Here is a 27,526-nt window from a genome sequence, read left to right as displayed (position 1 = left end):
TGTTAGCGAGTAATACTTTATCGCACTCAGCTTAACTTTCAGTTTGGTTATAATTTCTTCGTACATATTTTTTGTGAGCACATTTTGCAAAGTTGTACGACAGGGCAACTCGTATTTCGGATCCAGTAATTTAACAAAATTTTTGAACCCTTTGTCGTTAACAATGCTGAATGGTTGTACGTCGAACGACACCATTTTGGCTAACCCTTTATCCAATTCTTGTTTTCTGATTGAATTTGGATCGTAGGCATCACTTCACGAAACAAACTCGTCCATTAACGTGACATTTTTGGAACCTCCAGATATTTTTAGTGGATGGAGACGCCTTAAATGGTCCGACAGGTTCGTTGTGTTACCGGAAGTTTTGTACTCCTCTCCGAATATTCGACATTTGGCAAACAATTTTACACCTCTCAAAATGTTTCCACACATCTGAACCAGTTTTTTTTTGCGTTTCTTACTACATGAAGGCTCAAAGTCTAAATCAGAGTCGACATTTTCCAAATTTTCACACGACTAAGCAGCAGACGACGGAGCAGCAGATGAAGGAGCAGACGACAGAGCAGCTGATGAAGAAGGAGCAGACGAGGAAGCATGTTCTGCAACGCAATTCAATAGTCAAAGCATCAAACTTGTACGGCCCGTCTATATGTACTTGATTTACTTACTTGATTTGTGCAGAAAATTTTTCCATTTTTGATCAGGAACCGCCCTTATCGGTTTTTACTGTAAACAACTGTAAGACTACTTGTTTAAAGGAGCGGAACAGACAGATTCTTTAGAGATCGAACCAAAACGGAAAAGAGAGAGGTCAATTGTTTTGGATCATTTCAAAAAAGCAAGTGACAATAAACATGGTATTTGCCACTACTGAGGTAAATGGCTAAAGACTTATGGCAATACCACAAACCTACTTGATCACCTTAAGCACATGCATCAAAGTCGCTTGAACACAGAAAGAGAGGAAATGCCTAAAACTATGGCAACTTTCTTGAACATGAAGCCGTTCTATGGCAATGAATCAGCGATAAAAAAAAAACTTGATCAAAAAGTTATGAAGATGATTGCCAAGGACGTGCGCCCTTTCTGTTGTGTTCATGACGAAGGTTTTGTGGAACTGTTACAAGAAGCAGTCCCGCGCTATAAGTTGCAAAGCCGAACTTATTTTCGAGAAGTAATGTTTCCCAGGGAATATGAACAGCTACAGCTTAAAGTGCGTTCCGTATTGAATAAAGTTGATTATGTGAGCTTAACAACAGATCTTTGGACATCTGCAAGAAACGATGGTTATATTACCATAACATGCCATTTCGTGACCGACAAATTTAAATTGAACTCTGCAGTGCTATCTACAGCTCCTTTGATACCCCCAACAAATCACAATGCTCAAAATATTGCAGACTCAATCAAAGTAGTGTTGGCTAAGTGGCGTCTGTTATCAAAGGTAGTTACCGTCACAACGGACAATGACTGTACCATGAAGAAAGCGTGCGAGATTCTGCAGTTTAAGCATTTACCCTGCTTGGCACATACTATAAACCTTCTTGTTCAAGATGTTTTAAAGATGGACGTTGTTAATATAATACTCTCGAAATGTAAGGGAATAGTAACCTACTTCAAGCAGAGCACAATAGCCGATTCAAAGTTAAAAGAAGCCCAGAACATTCATGAGCCGCTTGCATTAATTCAAGAAATATCAACCAGATGGAACAGCGCTTATGCAATGATTAAAAGAATGATAAAACTAAATGAATATGTTACATTAACTTTGATCAAATTGCGAAATGCCCCGGCACCGATCACAGAAGATGAACGCGCACTTTTAACTGAGCTAACGAAAATGCTGCAACCTTTTGAGAAAGCCACGTTGTCGATTTCAACCAGCAAAAACGTTTCTATATCGCTGATCATTCCCGTTATTGCTGAGTTGAATCATAAAATGAATCAAGTAAACACAAGCACACAGGAAGGAAAATTAGTACATAACTATATTAAGCAACGTTTAATTGATAGATTAGACAACTTTGAATCTCGAACAGCACCTCGCATCGGAGATCTAATTGACCCCGCTTTAAAAAGGACGCCTTTCTCAAACCCTCAAATGCAGATCTCGCAGCCAAGGCATTGGAGCAGGAATTAGTATTCGCAATGTCCATCCATCCACGACGTCAACCAACACCAACCACAGAACATGGCCCAAGCAAGTTTACATTTTTAAAAAACAAAACTTGTGAAAAAGTGCAGTCTGCCCGTGTGGATGCAATAATAGCTCTAAGGCAACACCTTGAAAAAGAAAACATATCAGAATCTAGTGACCCTCTTTAATATTGGGAGGTAAAACTTTAAAATTATTATGCGAAAAATGTTAAATAGCAATATTTTTAATAGATGAGTACTGATGACAGCTCCTTAAAATTGGTAGCAACGAAATACTTATGTATACAAGCATCATTATGCGAAGCAGAGAGAGTCTTCAGCAAAGCTGGACAAACTGTTCTTACCGGAGAACAAGACTCAATCCAGAAGCTGTTGATAAGCTTCTGTTTCTCAATAAGAATATGCATTTCAATAATATTGATAATGGAACTAATGATCTCTAATAAAACCTTTGTTATTGTTTAAATTTCATGTGTTTTTTTGTGAAACATCGATGTTTCACTCGATGTTTTTTTTAAACATCGAAAGCATCGATGGACGCACACATCGATGTTTCTGCATCCCTACTGTGGATGGGCCGCTTTAAGCTTGTCTCTTTCTTAGTAGTGATGCAAAAACATCGAAGTATCGCCGTTTTAAAAAACATCGATACTATCGAAAGTAACATCGATGTTTTTGCATCACTATTTAGAAAACAAACTATGGATCTTTTCCGCATAAATACATTGCCATTTTCGTACACGAGTATTTGAACACCGTATCAAAAATTTTTGCTATGACTTTTTACTTGTTTCTTGAAATACTTTTTCGTATGCGGTATCTGAATTACTTGTCGGAATTTGACATTTATTTAATAACAAACTTATTTTAAACTAATATGTTTACACATTTACTTTTATAATAAGAATAAAGAAAGCAAAGCATCAACAGAATTGGGCGTTAATCTGATGCTTTTTTCTATTATTATATTGCCGGCAAGCGAAAAACTCCTGTCTGCTGCTGCACTACTTGCGGGAATAGAGTGTATTGTTAATGCAAACTTTGATAGTTGTGGATAATAATTCATAGTTTCTCCACACTATTTCCTTGTCCACTTGTTATTTTTAACGATTTTTTTACACTTTGACAGTTGGAGAAAAAAAATTATTCCTTAGCTTAGGGGAGTCGATATCAGTAGTGGTAGAACAAGTGGAAATATCTGAAGAAGGTGATGCTGGTACTAAATCAAAATTTTTCGACATTGGGTCTGTTGAATTTTAGGTAGTAGCTACATTATAATATTTTTCTATTTCGGTAACGCAAAAATCTTTAATATTATTTCTATCGTTTAATTCCATATTAAATGCTGGTGGATATAAAAAAATGCTACTTTGTGCCATATAGATAAATTATTTTCCCAAATGTTACAAATATTAATAAATATTTTCTTTTAATACTGAAATGGGAAAAGTATCTGCGCTTTTAATCTCGCAGAGACTTTTGACTTTAAGACTTGATGGCAAGATGATGGCATAACGATGCCGAACGGCAAGTCTGCATTTCCTTAAAAATTATTTCGAAATTTTTACATAATTCAACCAATGAGTTCAATGTGGTATTATTTATGTTAAGTAACCTATTTTTTTCATTATAATCATTTAATATGTTATTTATATATAGCCAACTATCGCGAATTGTTTTTAATATAAAGAAACATTTACAATTGCATAACATCCGACCTGAGCAGCAAGAAAATGATTCTGGTTGCATGCAGACCAAGAAAATCGTGAAACATCAACTAATAAAAGTTAAAATCAATAAAAAAAAATTTAATCCGGTCATACATTGGTCTTGTCACTGAAGGCAGCATTCCGTTTCATGTACTTAGTTCTCATAATATGCGCAATATAATTGACCCCATATGTCAAGGTCTTAGCGACAAATGTGGGAAAAACTTCATGTTGAACGGAAGCAAGTGTAAATCTTTACTAAAACAGGTAGCAGCGAATATTAGACTTGAAATTCATCAAGAATGCAAAAATTGACTGCTCTCTTTAAGAATTGATAGTGCAACGAGGCTTGATCGAAATATATTCGGCATGAGCAAAATGAGATAAAATCGCGAATACTCGGAATGGTGGAACTCAGGGGAGCTGGCTCAAGTACATCCAAAAATCTGGCAAAAGAAATTATATCTGTTTTAGAAAAATACGAAGTAGCACTGAGCAAAATTATATCAATTACGTCGGACAACGGGGCCAATATGATAAAAACTTCGAAGATTTTATCAGAAATGCATATGAGCGATGATGATGTTGACGAAGCCTGTATTGAGAACATTGAGTACACAAACCAAATCGATATTTTCGAAAAAACGGAAAATATTCATGTGGGTGAAAGTCAAGTATGTCGATGTGCAGCACACACTGGACAGCTTTATGCATTTGATGTGACTAAAAATACAAATATTAGTGAATATTTGTTAGTCTGCCGCAATCTCACCAAATACATTCGGAAGCCATTAAACGGTTACCGTGATTTATTTGAACTAAGAAATTATAAGTTGCCTCAATTGGATTGTCCAACTAGATGGGGATCAACTTATAACATGATTGACCAACTAAATAAAGCGAAAAGTATACTGTCTTATTGAAAGTGTTGAAAATAAATCACAAGATGGCTATTTTCTAGTAAACTATGGGACTTCATGGACTGCTACGTTACTATAATGGCTCCGCTACAAAAAACTATAGTGCAGTTTCAACAAGAGCAATTGCACTACGGAAATTTTTATGCTCTGTGGCTGGTTTGCAAACTGTCCACAAACCAGATTTTAACAACAAGTGCTTCAAGTAAAGATTCAATTATTTATACAATTGGAGACGCTTCGACTCTTGTTTATTCTTGGACCCAAGATTCCAGCATATACTTGACGGCTCACAAAAAGATAGAGCAATCAATTTTTTAAAAACATGGTGGGCACAAATTAAAATTCACAGTCCCATTACAAATTTACTATCTTCAACTAACTCAATGGCTTCGTATACTGAACACAAAGAAAGTAATTTCGATCTTTTGGACAATTCTTTTTAGTGTAAGCGTTGTTCCAAATGAGTCATCAGATTTCCATCGATAGATTGAAACATTGAAATTGCCGTATATGAAATCTAGCGTAAATGTTTTAAGTTTCTGGAAAGAGAGGAAGCCGGGCGATCCAGAGCTTTATGCCCTTAGCAATATATGTTTTGCGATACCGCCAACTCAAGTAAGAATTTTTAATCTAAAACAAAATATCAATAAAGAAGTGCTTCAATTTCTTTGTAGGTAACAATAGAGCGGGCGTTTTGAGTTTATTTGAAAGAGAGAATTAAATTATTTTTTTATATTCTTATCTTATTCCTTTTTACTTATTTCTAATTAATTAATATTTACTTAATACAATAATTTCAATACTGTGCCTTAATAACATAATTTTTAAGTTTGATTTAATTTTAATACTTTAATAATGACTGAATAAAATAAGTTTTTCATTATGATTTTTTGCTTTTGAATAAAATGTTATTATTTCAACATCAAGAGTGCCAAAAAATGTATTCTTAAAACACATTCTTGCAAGTGACATGTAAAAAAAAACGGTGCATAAGAAACATACGATGCAGAAAAATAGCAAAAAGCTAAAGCAGAAAAAAAACACACACGGGAGCAGTATCACATGAAAAAATATCATTTGGACTGCTCTCATCTGGCTCTCAATTTTTTACTACCGCTACGGCTGCGTAGAGTACAGCTGCTCATTTCTTGCTATTGCTATTGCTCTGCATCGGCTCTCGTCAAAGTGAGAGCGATAGGAATAGCAAAACGAAATACAACGGGAGTAGCGTAGCTCTTAAACGCTGATTGTGACTCCCAAAAAAGTGAGTTTCACATAGTTGTCCGTCCATAAGTAAAAGTAAGGGAAGCTCCACCACGACTCACCACATCTTTCAACTGATTGCTTAGCTCTGCTCTTTTTTCGTCAGCCTCTTTTCGAGATTTGTGAGCAATAGTTGTTGCAGCAAGTAGTCCACGTCTACAAATTCTCCGTACGTAGCACCAATCTTAACAAAAAACTGCACCATGGCCTTGAATCCAGAGCCACTGACCGACGAAAATGGGCGGCAGTCCTCGACGATCCATCTGGAAACTGTATTCAATGCTTCCATTTTGTCAGTAACAATCACGGGCTTCAGTGAACTTGGATTCTTCAGTTCCTAGCAGCATTTGTGACGGTTCAAGTTGGAAGTTTGATTACCAACACATTTTAACACAACTCTACACGAACATTGCTACCAATGAACCGTCTTTTACAATTTCACACATTACGTTCCATATAAAGCTTTTCCCCTTTCTCCGTGGGGAAAAAGAGTAAACACCACTTGAAATTTTTTCTGAAATAGCCTGCATTTTAACATAGACGTCTGCTTCGCGCAATCATGATAAAATATTTATCATGTACTTGCAATACACATGTACATATCATTCCTTGAGAACCTGCAACCAGGAGATCCGCAACACAACCTGTGAAACGTGACGGCGCCACATAAAAAGGCCAACAAAGAGGGCAACGCTCGTCAAGGACAGGAGCGGAAACTGGTGTCGATCTGACACAGCAAGAGCTGATGCCTTTGCCACGCACCTGCACGACTCATTTGTGCCATTCGAGAGGTGCTCACCAGAGGGGACCATAGAAACTATGAGAGCCCTCGATATCCCAGGCGAGCCCAGTGAACCAATCCCACCGGTCTCTAAGGAGGAAATTGTCAAAAACACGAATGCCAACAAATCCCCGGGGCAAGACGGGATTGATGGAACGACGCTGAAGATGCTACCCCCAACGTACATACAGCGTCTAACTGCAACATTCAACAGATGCTTTGAAATCGGGCATTTCCCCAGCAGCTGGAAATGTGCGGAAGTAATAGTAATACCAAAGCCCGGTAAACCTGAAGACAATCTCGCCTCATATCGTCCGATTAGTCTACTAATATTCGACAGAATATTTTTACGTAGAGTGTTTTCAGTACTGGACGAGGCTGGTTGGATCCCCGATCACCAGTTTGGCTTCAGGCGCTCTCACGGAACCATCGAGCAATGCCATAGGATTGTTGACTGTATAATGCAAGCTTTCGAAGAAATGGCAGTACTGTAGCGCCATCATGCTGGACATCAAACAAGCGTTTGACAGGGTCTGGCACCCTGGGCACTTCAAAAACTAAAAACTAGCCTGCCAGACGCGTACTACAGAGTCCTCAAAACGTATTTGGCAAATAGGACGTTCTACGTTAGATATGGAGAGGCGAAGTCTGCCTGCATGGCTATAAGAGCTGGAGTGCCTCAAGGGAGTGTGCTTGGCTGCTATTGTACACCATGTACACGGCGGACCTGCCCCTCTGACAGGACCGGCGACTTCTCACCGCTACATATGCCGACGACACGGCTTTTCTAGCAACAGCAGACTCACCACAGGACGCAATCGATATGTCGCAACGGCAGCTGGACCTGCTTGACAAGTGGCTCAAAAGATGGAACATCGTGGTCAATGCAGAAAAGTCAAGTCACACCACATTCTCGGTAACTGTCCCCCAGTATACCTTGATGGCTGCCTAATTCCTGCCAGCTCAACGCCAAAATACCTAGGCATGACGCTGGACAGATGGCTTACCTGGCGTGAGCACATTCTAAGGAAAAGACAGCAATGCGAGGAGAAAATCAAGAAGCTGTACTGGCTAGTGGGAAGGCGTGCAAAAATGAGCTTAAAAACAAAACTGCTCATCTACAAAGCCATCATTGAGCCAAACTGGACATATGGCATACAGCTATGGGGTACCGCCTGCAACGAAAATCGAAGCGTAATACAAACTTTTCAAAACAAGGCGCTGCGAATTATCACCGATGCTCATATGTACCACACAAATGCCGAAATTCACAAGCGGCTTGGAGTCCTTTGGGTCCATGAGGAGATCAGCAAGGCAAGCATAAGTTACACCTCCAGGCTTCACAACCACCCCAACACACTGGCGCTCAGCTTACTGGGCAACAGTCTCACAACCAGACGGCTAAAGAGGGTCCACCCACTGGATAGGAATGAGATGCTGTTCCCCACCTTCCACCACCTCCTCCCGCAACCTTCCACCACCTCCATCAACCATAACCCAACCCCAACCAACACATAAACAAAATCAGACATGCAATTGTTATAAAATTTACAACCAACATGACAGATCGTAAATTAAAAAAAATTATCAAAAAACAAATATATATATGTACATATTCACAATATTATTTTAGTATGCACCGTTGAAACACCGCATAAAGAAATTGAAGCGTAAAAGAACGACAAAATGTAACTGTAAATATTTGAGCGGGTCAACTTTTGTGTTTGTGTGTAGAGGTTGAGAACAATCGATGACACTATCGACACTATCGATGGTTGGGCGCTATCGAGCCACCATCGATGGCAGCAGACACGCTCGATAGTGGTTGGCCACTATCGATGGTGCCATCGATAGTTGGCGTCTCAAGATTCAATAAAGAAATGCATGGTATAGAAATAAATATTGGAAAGTAACAGAAGATTTGAAAAAAGAGAAGCAAAAGAGTAAAGCTTATAGCAAAAAGATAAGGCAGCTAAAAATGTTATTGCGAAACGATAGAGCCATGAAGCTAAAATAATTAAGACATAGAAAAAGTAAGGGCAATATATGGTATAAATGAAGCCATTGCCACTATGCACACTGGTCCCAATGCCCAATATTTTTGCATAAACTAGAAAAATGAAGCTACAGACTTGAAACTTGGCACACTATATAGTTATTATATATGCAAAGTCTGGACAAAATCGCACAGCAAGTTCTGTTCGTTTCCAGTGACGCTTCCCGACTGACTTTAACAACACAGAGTTCTGTCTAATTTCATAATTCCTGTAAAGTCTATTGCCCTCTCTGTTTCTCTCAGTCAGTCAGCGCTCTACGATCAGACCATGCTCAGCAGCAGAATGGTCTTTCAGCTATGGGCATTTTTTTTTATTTAAAACTAGCCAGACATAATAACCATACGCACATGCACAGTGGAAACTAGACATTCTACGACATTATATAATAACTTTAGGTAATATCCCTGCATCCCTGACCACCCTCTCTACTCTTTAACACCAAACTTAGTAGTGGTTTCTTGAACAATAATTTATTATTGTCGCAGTGAAATTGCTAGTAATTGATTGTTAGTACATTCCTCAGTAGCATTCTGGGAATTCGGGGAAATCCCTGCTTCTGCTTTACTAGCTAATATTGAGCGAAAGCACGGCAGCAGAGGCAGAGACGCTCTGCTGCTGAGTGAGGTTCGATGGTAAGATACCAAGAGTCTTGAGTAAGACAGAGATGGCTACATACACTCGACATGAGTGAGTTTACGACATGAGTGCGTATGCTGACAGAGTCAGTTGAGCTTGGGTATTCGAACCGATCGGAACTCGCTGTGCAGCCGCGTCAATCATCAAAAGTATTAACATGGACGACATACCCTTGCCCCGACATATTTATTTAATTCATTATTAATCACTTTCAACATCTAAATCGAAGGACTGTACTCTTTCCTTGATGTGGATGCTGCAAACCATCGGATCTGATGCATCAAGTTCTCTACAAAAAACGCCAGTCATGGTGTTTAAACGACTATTTTGTCTTGCATGCGAACGTCTATCACTTTTAAAAATTTTGTTCCGAGCTTCGGATGCATTTTCTCCTAAGCAGCCAAGTGGAAGGCACGATGCGGCAACGATCTGGGCCCCATGAGCTAGTACTTTATGAACCGTACCTGACATTGGATACCAAGGATATTTCTCTATTTACAGTCGCGGACAAAAGTCTACATACGACCCCTTTTTTGCATTTTTCACCCGTCCAAAAGGTTTTAAATAAAAAGTAATGATGCAGTTTCATAGTCAATATAATTATATAACAAAAGCAAAAAAAATTATAGTATTTAGATAATCCACTTATATATCATAATCAAAAAACTTAAAAAATAGCTTGACAAAAGTCTATCGCTTATATAAAGAAGCACTTACCGAAGTGCAATCGTATGTTAGAACGCTTCAAATCAAAACACTCACTGTGGCTTGAATCTAACTTAGCTGTTGCTTTTGAGAAGCCCGAAATTAAATTGTGCTCATCCGGACGAAAACGGTTAAAGTATGAAGATGCAGGGCCTCGTCTTAAACATAAATTAGCATCTGAGCTGGCTTCAGAACAAGCATATTCGACATCTCTTCTTGTACATGCTGCTTCAGTTTCGGCAAAAAAGTCGAATGAACCCGAAGTGGCCTTTGTATTGAAAAAAACTATAAGCAGTGACAACATCCACGATGTAAAAAAAAAAAATTGAGACAAATGTTCCGGTTCCCATAAGTCCTGATAATGCATTAGCATTTTTAATAGAAAATGGATTGACAAAGCAGCAATATATTAATATAAAGGCGCTTAATAAGCAACAAGGTTGTGATATTTTCCCTCCTTATCAACAAGTTGTCGAAGCAAAACAAAAATGCAGACCAGCCGAAAATAGAATTTGTGAGACCAAAGCAGAAGTTTCATTACAAGATTTGTTGAATCAGACAGCTGGACGCATGCTTGCATTACAAGATAAAGCTCTGGCTACTTACTCAGACGCAAAAAATTGCATTTTAATTGTGAGTTATGGCTTCGATGGATCTTCAGGTCACAATATCTACAAGCAACGCTTTCAATCGAACAAGAGTGTCTCATCAGATAATTCACTCTTTGTTACAACAATTATACCATTAAAACTAATAGATCAATTTAATCGGGTTATTTGGATTAATAGGACTCCACAGTCAGTGAGATTTTGTCGGCCTTTAAAAATTGAGTTTGTGAAGGAAACTACAGCCCTTTTACTAAAGGAAAGACAGATGTGGATATAGAAAACCTTCAAGCAAACTGTTACAAAAGTAGAATAGTATCAGTTAAGTTCCAAACGCATATGACTTTAATTGACGGTAAAAATAAGTATAAGGTAAAATCTGAGAATCTTAAATATGGTGTAAGCCCGCTTCACGCATGGATTCGGTTTTTAGAGTTTGTGCTTAGAATTTCTTATAGAATTGAATTGAAAAAATGGCGCGTCAAAGGAGATGAAAAGCTCAACGTCTCAATTCGTAAAAGGCATATCCAAGAAAAGTTGTGGACCGAACTAGGCCTCAATGTAGATTCACCAAAACAGAATGGAAGCGGTAACAGCAATGACGGAAATACAGTGAGACGAGCATTCTCGAATAGCAAGATATTTGCGTCTGTTTTGAACTTGGAGTACACAATAATTTACAATTTATATAATTTTAATTGCAATTTCTTCCGAGCACATAATTAATTCTGAAAAATTCAAATATTTATGTAGTAATACGTTTAATTTGTACGTGAAACTCTATCCTTGGTACCCAATGTCTCCAACTGTGCATCAAATTTTAATACACGGATACCAAATTATGAACCGGTTTATTGTTCCAGTTGGTGTCCTTGGAGAAAACGCATCAGAAGCGCGAAATAAAATATATAAGAATGATAGAAAATCTCATGCAAGGAAATGTAGTAGATTAGCAAATATGACAGATGTATTCAATAGAGCCTTGGATTCTTCTGATCCCTTGCTTTCAAGTCTTTGCCTAAAATAAAGAGATAAGCAAACCAAAAAAAAAATCCCTTCCTAAGGATGTAATTAATCTTATCGAATTTCCGGATGAAGAACTTTGCAATGCCGAAGATCAGTATGATGATGAAGAAGAGGAAGATATTGAATTTAATTCCATTATTAATATTTCTTTAAATGAAGAAATTGAAGAGTGTTTGTTAACAACACAACACAAGAATTATTTATTTGATAGACTGCCACTGGCACGTCTAAATTACTCTGCTGTGAATCGGCAACTAAAACTAAAAAATGCATACGCATGTGCACATGCACAAAAATAGAATTTCGTCAGAAATTTGCTGAAGACTTGTTGCGCCTTAAAACCGGTTCCACGGCGAATTCAATATTGCTTAAACTAAAATTCGTTACATTTGAAATTCATACGAAACGACCGTTGATGTTCAAATTTGCACCCGGTCGTTAAATTCAAACAAATTACGTTGTGCGTTCCTCAACAAAGAGTTTTGAAAAAAAGTACAATTACAAGAACATTACAACTTCTTGAATATATATATATATGTACATATGTTGATATATACAAATAATTAATATATTGTTAACCAAATTAAAATGATTACATAAGTAAATTCATTCTTTATAATTAAATTAAGTTAGATTAAGTTTAGTTTATTTTTTTTTTTTATATATTTTTATTAAAAGAATTTTTTTCTTTTGTAGTACTTTTGTAGTAACTTATATTGGTAGGGGGCGTATGGAAGGCGTGGTCCAAAACAAATTTTTTTTTTTCCTCAAAATTCTGTTTTAGTCTAACGAACATTCATGCAAACTTGTAGAGTTCTAGTATTATTTTTAGAATTTATGCAAAAATTTTCGACTTTTTACCCATAGTGCACTGCTTAAATTTAGTGGTGAAGATTGTTTGGCCCAAGATTCTATTAGGCCCATTTTGACAAGAGCAGTTTTTTAAGAGCAGTAGCATAGCTTATGCTAAATTTAAACAAGCTCAAGGTGAAACAGCCTACAGTCTTGTGCAAGAGGTGTGCACCAGATGGAATAGCGCGTATAAAATGATTGAACGAATTTTAGCGACAAACACATATATATCCTCCGTTCTTCTCAGTCTGTCAAAAGCACCTGATCCACTGACTGCAGACGATATTGGCTTGTTAACAGATATTAAAAGTCTTCTCGCACCATTTGATTATGTAACAACGCAATGCTCTTCTAGTGCCAAAGTAACAATATCGTCTATTGTTCCTCTTTCGAACGGCTTGGTTCAAGGCCTAATTGAACAACATGTTAAACTTAACACACTTGATGGTGAAAATGTATGCTTGTTCTTGCAAAAAATAACAAAGGAAAGGCTTTATCCCTTTGAAGTGAGGTCCACAACTAGATTCGCAACCTTATTGCATCCAAGGTTCGAAAAAGAAGGTTTTCGCTCTCCAAATAATGCGGATCAAGCTGCAAAATTACTAGAAGAAACGCTTGCTTCATGTTTCAAAAAAGTTTGATGCGAAGATCCTGTAGAAAATTAAAATGTTCAAGACATCGGAGGAGAGCCACCAGATACTTTAATCGCAGAAGAATCTCTTCTAAAATTTGTAAGCTCAAATATCCAAAAAAAAAAAAAAAAAAGAACCAAAGTCAACGCAATTCTTATTCAAAGGCAATACTTTGAAAAAATGAATTCTGGAGGCAAATGTGATCCACTAGAATATTGGAGAGTAAGTAGCTTTTGTCATATTTTTATTTATTTTTGACTAATAATGTTACTTTTCGCAGACCAATGAAAGTGACCAGCCAGAACTAGCAACTTTGGCCAAAAATGCGCTTTGTGTTCTAGTGACGTCAACCGAGTCGGAGAGAATGTTTTCGAAGGCAGGACATATAATTTCGGATCGTAGATCCAATTTGAAACCAAAAATAGTTGATAAACTGTTGTTTATAAACAAACATTGGTGGATATCTGACTTATATGTAAGAGTTAACACTGATCTCATAATTTTTTTTGAATAGTGTCAGGACCGCTTAAATATTATTTCATTTTTAAGGAAGAAAATATGTATCTTTTCTTTTTTTTTTTAAAAATAATTTAAAGATTGATATTCTTATTTAAAGTTTTTATGTTATACATACATTATTAAGCTTGAAAACAAACGATGAAAAAATGTTAAAGAAAATTATCTATCACAAGAAAAATAAAACTAAAAAATTTGTCCGACTATTTTTATATATTTTAAGACTTACAAATTTTTTATGTCGGTACTATCGCGATAGTATCGATAGTTTGCAAAAAAAAAACTTGAAACTACCGATGGTGCGACTACCGGTAGTTTGACATCTCTATTCTGTTGTTCTTATATTCTAGTTTACAGTATTCATATACGTTAATTATGAAATGTTATGTTATATATGTTATGGTAAATATGTATATGTTAAATGTAAAAGGTGTGACCATACATGAGTAACTTATAAGTGATAAATACCTAACATGTATATAAAAAATATTGTAAAACCTGAGCTGAAGGCCTCTGCTGCCATAGCCCAAACTCCACCGCTAGCTCTTAATTTAAATTAATTGTTAGCTCTTTATAAATAAAAAAAAATTTTAAAAAGCGCAATATGTAGTAAGGCCACTGAACCTGATTCAAGAAGTTTCAACACGTTGGAATAGTGTTTCACATAGTGAAACACCTGTTTCCACACATGGCTGACGAGATAGGCGTTGCTCCACCATCAATGGACATACAAGCCGAGCTTACGGAGGTCACACTCGAGGTGATTGGGCAGGCCTCAACGAGACTAAAACTGAGCAAGTCGTCGGGACCTGACGGCGTCCCGAACCGCGATCTCAAACTCGCGCTGGCTCGCCCCGACATTTTCAGAGCGCTCTTCAATAGATGCCTGCGAGAGGCATTTTGTCATCCCGGTGAAAGATGCAGCTGCTGGTGCTGCTACCGAAGCCTAGGAAATCGGCAGATGACCCAGCAGCGTATAGGCCAATCTGCCTTATCGATGCCATAGGCAAGACGTTGGAGCATGCGATAACTTCACGCATACAATGCGCAATAGATGCAGTCGGTGAAGTCTAAGTCGATGCTATCAGCAATGTTGTTGGCATAGCTTCAGCTGCGATGACGGGGAGCAGATGGAAAAACGGCGCCAAAAAATACTGCCTGCTGGTGACGCTAGACAAAAAACGCTTTCAACACGACGAAGTTTCCTCGACGCGTTTCCGGCCGAAACAACGAATGATTAATAAGGTAAACAAGCTAGCGAGAATTCTCGCTAGGGAAACCCCAACCAGAAGATTGAGGAGGCGAAGGCCGCGCGCCTCATTACACGATCACACAGATATCTTAGATTATGTTAGTGTAGATTACTAAGTGCTTATTGTTAATTGTATGAATTATTATCTGCTAAAGCTAGCCAGCTATTAGCAGATGGTGATTGATGGATTTTTCAATAATTCTTCAGATCCTTACCAATGCTATATTTCGTTCTTCAATGTGATAGGTTGGTGGTGGTTATTTGAGCTTACTGAAATACAACGGGACGATAAACTGTTTGCTTGTGCTTTGAATAACATGGCTTCTGGTAGTAAGACTTGTCAGATGATGATGCAAATCCCGGTGATACAATTCACCTTTTTAACGCAAATGCAGCAACAGACATCTATAATTCTGTCAAGCTAGCATCGATTCGAACTCCATCTTTCATTGCTTGGGCGACAGTCATAATTAAAGCTTTAAATTCTTTAAAACGCGGGGATCGTGTTATTCCCTTCTACTAAAAACTTGAGCCAAATATATTGTTATGGTTCGAATCGTTTAGTAAATGGGCGGCAAATTGATTTAGATTAGACGAGCCAAAGTCTCGACCGTCATTTAGCTCATCTGTAGCGACGAAAAATTTGTATGTTATCGTTTCTTTAAATAATCCACTGGCATTCTTAAAGCATCTCAAACACTAGAGCGAATAAATCGCAGCGGCGCGAATAAACCGCGTGATATTTTCCGCGTAAAAATCGCAAGTGTGTTCACACCAACGAGAATTTATTCGCTGTTTTTTCATTCGCAAAAATGTCTTCGTCGGATAAAGAAGTTATTTTGTTAACGTTGTTATTAGAAGAAGAAAATGAGAAAAATGCGTGAGTATTAAATATTTAATTTTTTGATTGTTTATTGTAACATTATATTATTAAATTAGGCAAAAAATTTGTGGGTACACCCCATAAATGCAGAGAGCGATTCCCGTGGAGAGTTCATCACTTTGATGCAGAAACTTCGGATGGATGAAAAAAGGTTCTACAGTATAATTCGCTTAACTGCCTCGATGCTTAGCTGCATCGTCAAGATAACTGCCTTATTTCTATTTTTTTCTGCATTTATGGTCTCATTTGTATGAAATTAATTACGTTTGCTGCATTCAAGTTAGCTGCCTTTCGCACTTAAGTGCCTCGTTTCGGCAGAATTTAACTGTCTTATTCTATGAATATCATCCAACTTAACTGCGCCATCGCCCTATAACGTTGAAGAGAGCGTTGATGATAATGAATCCGTTGAGGTGGAATGCGGACAACATATTAATTGGGATGAATATGCTACTATTGATCAAGACATTGTTTGTCATGGTCAATTAACAGACGAAGAAATAGTGCATTCTGTAGTTTCCAAAAATAACGAAGACGGTAGCGATATTGATCAAACTGACCAAACTGATGACGACGCAGACGAGGAACCGGAATGCCACACTCTTAAAGAAGGGTTTTTAAGCATTAAGCTCTAAAAGCGTCTTGCATCAAAGAAATCGAAGAATTCTTCCAAAGCCTTAACATCCTTAGAGGACCTCATTTTAAAAGAAGCTGTATCGGCATCAGTGGCAAACAAATTCACAGAGTTTTTTCAACGAAAATAATACATCATAGTGTAAGTATGTAAAAATAAATAGCATAATGTGTGAGGTGAACGATATATGGTTATAGTGAAGAGCTTACGAGAGGCTGTGTGGTTCGAGAGTTGGGTGTGCATGTTATTGTTAGGTTTGTCTCTTATATACTTCGATGCGAAATATTTCTATCAGCTTTAGATCAGTTAGTTGAGCTGAATATATTAGCGTTAGCTTGCGCTTTTAAGAGTAGCTGCGGTGCGAATATCGTATGCGATCGACTTCGATGCATTAAGGACGATTATTACTGTGATAGAGTTAGGAATGACCTCCCGGGCTGCTTCGATTACCTTTCGAAGGCTAATATTGTAAAGTAACAGCACACCAGGTCAGGGAGCCAGATTTCACAGAAGAGATCGATCTGTGGCATGCTTGTGGAAGGTTAGTGATTGGTTGTTGCTGCTTATATGTTAGAGATGTTTGAGCTGTCTCCTCGACTGAATTTTTAATTGTCTTGGGCATTGCGCCATAAACTAAAATGTAACACGTTTTTCTGCTTTTTGTATTTGTCTTGTGTTTCGCAAATATCAATTAGGCGTGTCACTCTGGATACGTTGGTTGTTGTGGATTAGGGATCGTGTTGGCGCTGCTTCAATGTGGGTGGTTCAGAGTTGAATTATTTATGATTGAAAATGAGTGTTTGTTTGAGTGTCGAGGGGTGGTGGGAGGGGGGGGTCAAACAGAAGCTGGCCGAATGCACAAAAAATAACATTGTTTATCACTCATTTAGAAGTAATATTCGTTTGACGTGCAATTAAAAGTGCGTGGCGAATTGTGTCGTTACTTGAGATTGTGCAGCCCTGTAGTAGGAAGGGTGGCGGTGGCGCTTGAAAGGTCAGGTTCTGTTGCGGGTGAGATGGGGATGGCGAGAAACGTTGACTGTGGTTGTGCGGGCCGGGCGCCTAGAAGGAAGTAGGCTGCGAGTGGTGTGTGTTGACTGAGGTAAGATTGGAAAACGTGTCACTTAACATTTGTTAAAGACAAAGTAAGGAGATGGGAAATATAATGGTGAGGTGAGTGTATATTGATGTTGATAGTGTGTTAGAGTGCAGTATATTTGTTAAATGTGATGTGTCTTTGTGTATATGTGCTTTTGTAAAATTGTATTTTAATCAATTTTAACCCAGCATTTCTCGTGTTTCGTGGAATATAAGTAGGTTGGATTGTGCCGGATTATAAAAAGTTTTAACGCAGTTTTGTTCTTGAATTCATTTACAATACGATGACATTAACCTTTTTTGCTCGTTTTTGCTCCATTTTGCAAAAAAAATTTTTGCTAGACTTAGGTTATGCAGAAATGCTAGAGTATTGGCTGGCACATGGACGCGAAACCGAAACCCTTTACAACTTTGTGCTACAGCATCGAATTGGAAACTTAAAGAAAAACATAGAGGATCCTTTGAAAAAGAGGATTAAGAACTTTGTTGCTTATGTTGATGCTGGAATAAAAAAATGCTCTCGTATAGTTCCAAGGTATAAGGCGCAGAAAGAAAGTTTTCTTGCATTACGTTTTGAAGCGAAATTTCAGCCATCAGACTATATTAAAGAATCCTCCAATAGTGGAGGACGGCCACGATTAAGCTATGATGAAGGGCGTTTTCGATTAAAGCATAGATTAGCTTTCGAACTTTCAGCAGAAAATAATAATGATGTCAATCTCCTTGCTCATGCAACTACTATCGCTGCCAAAAAAGCGTGCTTGAAGCCCGTGGAGGAAGCAACAACGAAAGCTGAGCTTGTACCATTAACTCCCAAGCTACAAGCAAATTATCGGTGCAAAAGATAAATGCAGACCTAAAGGTATATATATTACAGAAACTGTCGCGTGTGTCTCATTACAGAACTTGTTAAACCACACAGCCGAACGTATTATGCTGTTACAAAAAGACGTGTTCAATGTTTATAAAGATATTTCCGGTTTCACATTAATTGCCAGTTATGGATTTGACGGTTCAACTGGGCAAAGCCTTTACAAGCAAAATTTCGCACTGGAAGCTACAGACACATTCGATCAGTCTCTGTTTGTGACAACACTAATTCCGCTTAAGTTAGTGGATTCGATAGGTCGTGTTATTTGGATGAATCGGTCTCTGTTCTCTGCAGTCTGTTCGATTTTGCAGGCCTTTAAAAATTGAATTCATAAAAGAAACACAAAGTCATATCAGAGCAGAGAAAAAACGACTGGACTCGGAAATTGAAAATTTAGTGCCGTTTGGTTTCGCAGATGACAACAACTGCGTTTTCCTTATAAATTTTGAACTGAAAATGACATTAATTGATGGGAAAGTTCTTAATATTTTGACAGAAACCAATTCGACCCAGTCTTGCCCAATCTGTGGAGCGAAGCCCCTGGAATTTATGACTGTCGCTGATGTTCAATCGGACAAATTTACACCGAAGGACTCCCATGTGCTCGAGTATGGAGTAAGTCCTCTACATGCGTGGATTCGTTTTTTCGAATTTGTTTTAAAAGTGTCATATAGAATTGGTATCGGCAAGTGGCAAGTACGTGGCCCTCAAGACAAAGAAAAAGTGTCTGCCCGGAAAAAAGAAATTCAGCACAAATTATGGGGGGAGCTTGGGCACCATGTCGATAAGCCCAAAGCAAATGGAAGCGGCAATACCAACGACGGGAACACAGCGAGGAGAGCATTTTTCCATACCGACAAATTTGCAAATGCTCTTGGGTTCGACCAGGAGATTTTGAAAAATTTTTAATTTTATTTTAATAGCAATTTTCAAGCAACTTTGAAATATATGCTTCAAAATTTAACAGTTTCTGCGCAAAAACTGCAATTTATATATATAGAAAAATATCCCTGGTACCCAATGTCAGCTACTGTACATAAAGTACTAGCTCATGGGGCCCAGATCGTTGCCGCATCGTGCCTTCCACTTGGCTGCTTAGGAGAAAATGCATCCGAAGCTCGGAACAAAATTTTTAAAAGTGATAGACGTTTCGCATGCAAGACAAAATAGTCGTTTAAACACCATGACTGACGTTTTTTGTAGAGCACTTGATTCATCAGATCCGATGGTTTCCAGCATCCACATCAAGGAAAGAGTTACATCAAAACAAAAAACGCAGCAGTTACCCATTAGAAGTTATTGATCTTTTAACACCACCAAATGTGGGTTTCCTAAATAGTTATCCTACTACAGATAACGATGATGAAGATGACTTGGATACATTTGAATGTATCGATGCCTATTCCTTTGATTTAGATGTTGAAAGTGATTAAAAATTAATTAATTAAATATATATAATTGTTCAAGATGTTATTCAAGATTGTTATTTAGTTTGGAAGTTAAAGATTGGTAGGGCGGGAGGGGATAGGGGATATTTACTAAAGTTATTTTATATATATTTATTTTATATATATATATATATGGATTGGATATATTGGCCCAAATTTCATGGATATTTGTAAATTTTTGTCCCAGGGTGCATTGGTTTCTATAGGGCGGAAAGGAGGGCGTGGCCCGATCGGCACAAAATTTTGTCCAGACTTTGCATATATAATAACTATATAGTGTGCCAAGTTTCAAGTCTGTAGCTTCATTTTTCTAGTTTATGCAAATATATTGGGCATTGGGACCAGTGTGCAATGCTTTATTTTTTGATTTTATTACCTAGCAAAGAAATATTTAAATATAAATAATTAATTATTTATCATAAAATAATGTTTGCACGTGTATATATTAACATGCAAATGCGCTTCATTTGCACTCCAAATTAAAAAAGTGTCATCCTTTCCTAAAATATATTTCAATATATTTAATTTGACCTGCACAAGTAATAAAATATTGCGCTGACCTGTTGCTGAACTTAGAAAAATGCAATATACCCTACATACCCCAGAAGCGGTCAGCGGCAGAAAATATAAAAATTGAATTTTTGAAGTGCTGGGCATGCAAACAGCAGCACACACATACGGACACATCCATACAAATGGGTTCTTATTGCAACTGGCCACTCGCACACACGATCGCTTATGAGTGCGCTGGCAGCTGTTGCTTCAACACATGCGCTAACGCATGCACGCATACACAGAAAGAATATGAGCGCTGCGCAGCGCACCCACCCTCATACGTTGAAAGCCTCTTAGGCAATGATGTGTGCAACACTGGTTCGATTTCGGCAATGAGTCCTCGGTTCGTGACTTCAGCACGAAACTTCACGAAGTATGCCTGGGGCTCAATCGTCCAAAAATTTTATGCAACACATTTTTAGTCGATCTGAAAATGTAAGTGTTGTATGCTTAGTGGTTGTACGCACAGTGTTTTTAAGAGTGAGTGCACTATTGCCGCTCTCTGGTGTGCATACGTTCATAAGACGTAATGTAATTACATATTCGCGCCGCTGCCGCTGCGATTTATTCGTTCTGGTGTGTGAGATGCTTAATTGTTAAAAAGCTTAAGAGCATTCAAGTAAATACTTTTGCTAGCAGCGAGCACAAAAATTTGTTCATAAAAATCAGAGCTCGCAAATAACAGTTGACTGTTTTTCGTGTTGCGGTCTGCTTCGTAATACAACCGAAAAATACGATGCTCGTGTGCTCTCGCTCTGAACAGAACTTTTCGTTGCTCTTTGTTTTGGTTTTCGGTTAACCGCTCTCAGTTTCGGGGTTCTTGTTATGCTCACTCAACAAGAACTGAGAGAGAGCGATTCAAAAGAACGCTCGCTCATTGAGAGTCAGCAGATGAGCGAAAAAACGAAATGCTTATCGTAAATGTCTTTTGTCTTCAGTACCTATTTAATAGCGTTTAACAACAACTTTACCATATTTATTAGATGTTAAGATTATATTTATTATTTATTCAGTGTTAAGCTTAACAATAAGTAGAGAATTTAAAGTTTCTGCACTTAGGCCGCGCTGAAGAACAAACGCACTGCTTGTATGAAAGCGCACACACTGAAAGCTGAGCTGAGCTGATAAGCTTTAAGTTCAGCTCCGCTCTGTTTGATCGATCAAGCATGTTTGATTTTATCAGCAGCCGACGAGCTTATTTTAGTGCGGTTTGAAATGGATTGCGAAAGTGAAATTATGCAAAACCCACCCGTGTGGGATAAAAAAAACAAAAACTATTCAAATAGACTGGTGACAGAGAAAATATGGGATTCTATCGCGACAACTTTAAACGCATCGAGTAAGTATAAATTTAGTTAAAATGCAGCAAAATAATGTGCATACATACAGTGGGGAGCAAAAGTGAGTACATGTTGGTACATATATATAAATATATATATATAAATATGGTCAATCATATATTGAATAAAAGGTATAAGCATTTTTTTATTTGCCTTCCTATTTTCATAGTCGACCAGTCCTATTTTCATAGTAAGGCAAATAAAAAAATGTTTATACTTCTTATTCAATGATTGACTGTACATAAATGAGAAAAGATCAATGAAGAGGTGCACAAAGAAGATGAGCAAACATAAAAACAAGAACAACTCACATGTACTCATTTAAGCACCTTTGACAATTTAAGGTTGCTTATCTGCAAAAGTAACGGTTGTCATCTTTATTGCTTTTGCTTGTATGTATGTATGTATGTATATGTAAATATGAATATATGTATAGTTTCATGTAAATATGAAATTTACTGCAAGTTGTAAAAAGAGCTTTCAGTTTTCGGCGTTGCTTTGTTTAAAAACAAAACAGAATACATAAACTAGGGTTGTTTATGTATTTGTCATGTTCTAAATACCACAAGCAAAAAAATTTTTATATTTTTTAAATACATTTTTGAATTAGTATTATTTTCAAAAGTTTATTTTGTTTATAAAAAATTTTAGTTACAACAAAATAACATTTTTTTAATTAAAGTATTGTACAAATAGTTCTCTTATTTGCTGGGCTTCATTTCCAGATCTGTTATTTTTTTTGATGGCAGATTATGGTCTGATTGTTCTTCAGCGTTGTCAAAAGAGTAAATATAATCTGTTATGTTTTCTTGGTCAATAATTGTATTGTGCAGCAGACACATTGTTTTAATTAATAAGATTGCTGTATGCGGCACAACATCAATTTCTCTTTTGAGCAAACGCCATTTTTCTGTCAATATGCCAAAAGCACATTCGACGCAACGCCTAGCAGATGAGAGCCTCTCGTTAAAAATTTCCTTTTTCTCATTTAATGATCTTCTAGGAAATGGCCTCATTAAATATTTCATCAACGGGTAGGCTTCGTCACCAACAAAAACATGTGGTGTTTGAATATCTGCAAATGGCAGATTCCTTGGATTAGGAATATTTAGCATGTTGTTTGTAAGAGCTCTTTGAAATTTCGAAGCAGCGAAAATACCGCCATCGCTTTGACTTCCTTTAAACCCAACTTCAATAAAAATAAATTTGCATTTTGCATCGGCAACACCTTGCAAAACTAAAGAAAAAAATTTTTTATAATTAAAGTAATCAGATCCGGAATTCTTGGGGCATTTGATTCGAACGTGTTTTCCATCAATTGCTCCAATACAATTCGGAAAGCCACTTTTTTCAAAAGTCATTAGCTCTATTCAAAAAGCCGGTGGTGTTCGGTGCTGCCAAGTGTTTGCTTTGAAAAGTATCCCAAATCGCTTGACACACTTCAGGTATGATTTTCCGAAGAGTGCTTTCTGCAATTCGAAAACTGAATGACAATGCTCTAATTGCCATCCCAGTTGATAGATATCTGTAATATATCATTTCTTTAATTTCAGAAGCTGATTGTAAAAAAAAATTTAAATATTTAAAGGACGTATATAGAAAGGCGCTACGGAAGGTCCCGCAACCTGCATCAGGAGCTGCAGCAGAGGCACACGTCTCAAAATTTAAATATTTTAATTTAATGAGTTTTTTAAAAGGCAATTCAGCCATGACAGGGGACAGTAACATTGAATACATTTTTGACGACATAACTATATTCGACGACACAAGTAGGACAAGCATAACATTGGACACTATTGACAACAATAATCCAACGACGAGTCAACAACAAAAAAAACAACAGGTGACAAAACGTAAGACAAACGACGATGACGAATACTTGGACATAGAACGAAAAAAACTTAAACTTTTGGAGGCAGACATCGAACGAGAAAATAACGAAGACGAAGACTTACAGTTTTTTAAAAGTTTATTACCAACTATAAAACAATTTCAGCAACTTAAAAAATTACAATTAAGAGCTAATATATTAAACCAAGTTATTGAAATGACAAAGGAGGAGGAGTTAAAAAATAAGTTAGAATAAGTATAGAATAATTTAGAATATGTATAGAATAATTTAGAATAGAACACTACACATGTACAAAATATTCATAACACAATATACATACACAATATACAATATGCAAAAAATACATAATACTTATAGAACAAATAAAAATGGATTTTTATTTTGATGATGCATACCTTATTGTAACAAAAAGCCTTTCTGTGGGTGAAATTGGCTTCCTAAAATTCGTATCAAGCTTCTGAATTTTTTCTTGAACTCCACTTAAAATGTAATCAAATGTTTCTACTTGCATTCGCGAATATTCGTAAAATTTAATTGGGAATTCGCGTAACTGAAAATACAAGTGGTGAAATTCGCCCAATACTTCTCGTTCTTTGTATATTGCATGCACCCATACTTATCTCTTCTCTTTCTTTATTTTACGATTTATTCTATTATTTTCAGTTAGAAAAAACTGACGCAGCCGCGTTGAAACCATATTGCGTGAAAATCTATGAGTGACTGATATTAAAATGAGCATCAGCATTAGCTAAAAATAAGCTTTCTGTGTGCGCAGCTTAAAAATTTCAGCTCGCTGAAAAGCTCAGATCTTATCAGCTCGCTTATAAGCTCCGCTATCAGCTCCGCTTTCAGCGCCCAGTGTGCGCGCGGCCTTAAAGAGCAGTGAAGCGCTGAAAATGCCCTCTCAACAGTCACCTGAGTCGCCGGTGTAGCCAGTACTACGTGTGCGAGCGCACACAGATGGGGCGACTGCAGCTTTATGTCTGTAATGGCAAACGTCCATGCATAAGGTCGAAATTTTCTATGTCAGCATAGATTTGGACCAGTTTTTTAGATGCAGGGTCTTCTTTCATTTCGGATATTGTCTGTACGTCATCCAAATAGGCGGACAACAGAGACTCTTCTTTGTCAGCACATTTATCCCCGTCGGATGTGAGCTCCTTCTTCTGGTCCTGGACATCAACCTCGAATGATGACGCATTTTGAGTTGGGTAATGCACCTTAAATAAAAACTAAATTAGAACATATTTTTTGCAATGTTAGTACAAGTGTGAGTTTTTCGACATGGACAATATACTTTGTTAAAACATTTAATAGCAATTAACAACAATAAAACAGGACCTAAATTTCAAAGACACGTAGCCTTACTTTCTTTAGCTCCAATAAACGGTATGCTATTTTTTTTAGATTTAGCTTTGCTAAGTATTTTTGCTGGCCATTCAAGATGCAATTAACGCGTGGATCAATGTAGATTACAGCTAACATTGCATCATTTTGAAGTAACTTACATTCTCGAATTTTGATTTGTTGTAGAATTTTTTTTATATAATTTAGGCTGTTCTCGCACTTTAGCTTAAGCTCCATCCATTTTATAAAGAATTCGCTTTATACTAATTTTTCATTCTGCAATTTTAAGGTCGCTTCGTATGTGTCCTTGAATGCATCAATATACATCTCCATCCAATCCCAGTCCGCATCAATACTAATGCTAGGGTGTACATCAAGGAACTCTTTTAAATCTAACAATTTTAGTATCATTAAATACATAGAGTTCCATCTCGTAACAATAATTTACAAATTTTTCGACATGATGAAACTTTTTCGCTGATCTCATCTAGTTTGTTGACGTCGAATACGCACAGTTGAAGCGAGTGCGCAGCACACCTTACAAGGTGAATATTCGCCAGCTGTATTGAATCGAGTTTTTCCATCACTTCTTCCCCGTTAATGCCATCGTGTGTATCGTCAAAAAGAGTCTCCGAACTATCATTAAAAATTTCTATGGCTTTAATCATGTTTTTTCCGTTATCCGTAATACTGTGGTTATAGTTTTAGGTTTTCAGTAAGTCATTTAAACATATTTTGCAATTAAGATGTTACCTGAAGACTTGATCGAGGGTGATTCCATAGTCATTTATGATCTCCATAATTTTTTCCTTTATGTACATTTCAGTGTGCGAATGACAAAGGTGTATCATGCCTAAAGTCTTGATATATCAGTTTTAGACATACTAGACTGTATCATTTGTAAATTTACGCCCAAAATAGCCTTGTTCATTCTAGTGGCAACATCTATTTTCAATATTTCCCTTTACATGCGCTTTAATATTTTCTTTAATGGTCTGCTCTTTGACAGTCACATATTCCATAACATTTCGAGAAGTTATGGAATTCATCGAAAGCGCGTTATAAATTGGGTTTAATATCTCCCGAAACCCTTCGCTATCAAGAAATATAAAAGGCTTTCCATCGGCGGTCACAATCCTTATAATCGAAGAGACGATTGATGCTTCACTCGTTTCATATGACATTTTTCTTTTTTTCATATTTTGTTGTACTTTGTCGTCGTCACCGTCGAATTCATTATATAATTCAGCATGTTTTGCAATTAAATGTGTGAGGAGCCAAATAAAGGCTCCCACAATACAGGAGTACAGTTGAGAAAATAGTCAACTGTATCATTGCAGCTAAAAACAACAACCAATTGCGTTGTTATTACGGAACAGCCAGCCAGCAACATTTACCGTTGTTGCTAGGCGCTGACCGCAGTCACACGCATTGTTGTTGTCAAACAAATGTACAGCCGTAACCAGTCAAACAGGACAACAACAAATCTGGAACAGAGGATCAAGGAAGTACCGTTAAGCCGGTATAAAAGGGCGAGCGCGAGTAGAAGCTGGGTCAGTCGATTCATGGGACTGTCCGCAACTAGACTCAGGTCAAGTAAATCAAGTCAGGGTGCAATCCGCAAACGATTTGGTGTCAATCGTAGAATCAAGAGTAATCCTGGTGTTTTCAAACCTGGTGTAATCCTGATTACTAACGAGTAAACCTAATTGTGTCACAAGCGGTGTAATCCTGTTCAAGGAGTAGTAGAGTATATAAATAGTGAGGAGCAAGCCTTCGTCCAAGGTGTAATCTTAGCTAAGCAACAATCCTACGCAATCCTACAGCATCTTGCCCAAAGCCCAACAGAGAGTTAGAGAGTGCGACTAACCAGCGAGTAAACCTTATTTATAAGGCGTAATCCCAGTTAGTCAATAATCTTATAAATCCTGTCAAGCCGCCAACGCCAATAAATAATAATAAATAAAATAGGTCATAGATAAGTCAGCAATTATTGTAAAATAATATTTGAATACGTAGGCAATAATAAATATATAAAAATACAAACAAGGTGTTATTTATTTAAAGCAAGCGACAACAAATTTGTCGTACCGAGCCCACATTACCCGACTGAGCTGCCTACAAGCAGTCGAGGCAAAAGTATTGTAAATACTGAGGTGCGCGGCATAAGTCTTGCGATAAGTGAAATAAAATAACAAAATGGTACGTAGATGGATCTACAACCTGAGAAAGGAAGAGCTGCTACGATATGGAGCAGAGTTCGGTCTCGCGCTAACAGGCACGGTAGACGTGATGCGCAGAGAATTTGGAGAATGGGTGGACACCCAAGAAAACAAAGCGCCGCACGGCACCAGGCTGACAGAGCTGGCAAACCTGCACGGACGCCC

General features: G+C 37.4%; 1 long non-coding RNA gene across 1 annotated transcript; it reads right to left on the bottom strand.

The window, feature by feature from the left end:
- Positions 1 to 24,184: 24,184 nt before the first annotated feature.
- Positions 24,185 to 27,104, bottom strand: LOC117135099. Its single transcript, XR_004458991.1, has 3 exons — positions 25,893 to 27,104; positions 25,161 to 25,829; positions 24,185 to 25,012 (listed from the first exon to the last, which is right to left on the bottom strand). It is a non-coding gene; the product is annotated as an uncharacterized LOC117135099 (long non-coding RNA).
- Positions 27,105 to 27,526: the final 422 nt, after the last annotated feature.

Source organism: Drosophila busckii, chromosome 2R, assembly GCF_011750605.1.
Source record: "Drosophila busckii strain San Diego stock center, stock number 13000-0081.31 chromosome 2R, ASM1175060v1, whole genome shotgun sequence".
Taxonomy (NCBI): domain Eukaryota; kingdom Metazoa; phylum Arthropoda; class Insecta; order Diptera; family Drosophilidae; genus Drosophila; species Drosophila busckii.
The sequence above is the reverse complement of the archived record's forward strand: the minus strand, read 5'-3'. Positions and strand labels throughout refer to the sequence as shown.